General features: G+C 37.1%; 1 pseudogene; it reads left to right on the plus strand.

Moving 5' to 3' along the window:
* Nucleotides 1-449: 449 nt before the first annotated feature.
* On the plus strand, nt 450-569 carry LOC134944960 (5S ribosomal RNA; annotated as a pseudogene).
* The last annotated feature ends 486 nt before the right edge of the window (nt 570-1,055 follow it).

Here is a 1,055-nt window from a genome sequence, read left to right on the forward strand (position 1 = left end):
AGCTGTTTATCTGCTTTTTTTCATTATAGCCTCTGCCTCTCTGACATCTTGTAAAGATTTTACTTTCTATTGCAAAATGCATGTCTAAGCTTCAGAGGCTTATACATAATGAGAGTTGGATTTGGGTGTGTGATTTAATTTCTTAGAGGCTACATAACATGTACTTCACTGTTGATGTTGACCATACAAACTAGTATACAACATTTAAACAGCAATGATATTGCTATAATTGCTGCCTCACTATATATCACCACACTATCCCGGCTATACAGGCAGGCGCCCTTGTATGGGATAATTGCACATGGCATTTGGATAACTGCCTTATTATCACTTATCAATTAGATCACTGTATACAATTTTGATACTGAATACACATTTGATCTATATCAACCTGGATATACATTGGTTGCGGCATAGGTATTAGGATTGACTGAACGGGCAAATCAAATAATTGCGGACATACCCCACTGGAGATGCCCAATCTTATCTGATCTTGGAAGCCAAGCAGTGGAGGGCCGGGTCAGTACTCGGATGGGAGACCACCTTGGAACACCCTGGTACTGCAAAAAATTCTTCTGCCCGATCTAGAGTCATCCTCAATAATACCATTTGGCATTCGGTTCTGTATGGCCTATGATTTAATTTTCTGCGTTAAAATAATCCTGAATGGATATCTGCAGAACAAATGATGGTCATATACTACACAAAGAAGTTACTGTGATCATGTGATAGTAAACTTAACTGTCCATAGATTTGGATTTACGGCATTTACTGTGGTATTTAAATCACAAAAGTTTATTGACAAGAGAAAAACAATGACAAATGGAAGTAATTGACATACTCAGAGCACAAGAAAACTAGAATACATAGGCTAGAAAGTTAAGTGCAGGAGTTTTTATTATTATTATTATTTTTTTTAAACAAACCCAAAAACAATCAAGAGTTAGGAACAAAAATATATATATTCCGAAGGGCCAACCAGTGGAACCCATGGAAGGGCTTGTAGGATATTACCAAGAGCGTCAGAGGGAAAAAGAAGCAAGAGTGGTAATAAA

Source organism: Pseudophryne corroboree, chromosome 1, assembly GCF_028390025.1.
Source record: "Pseudophryne corroboree isolate aPseCor3 chromosome 1, aPseCor3.hap2, whole genome shotgun sequence".
NCBI lineage: Eukaryota > Metazoa > Chordata > Amphibia > Anura > Myobatrachidae > Pseudophryne > Pseudophryne corroboree.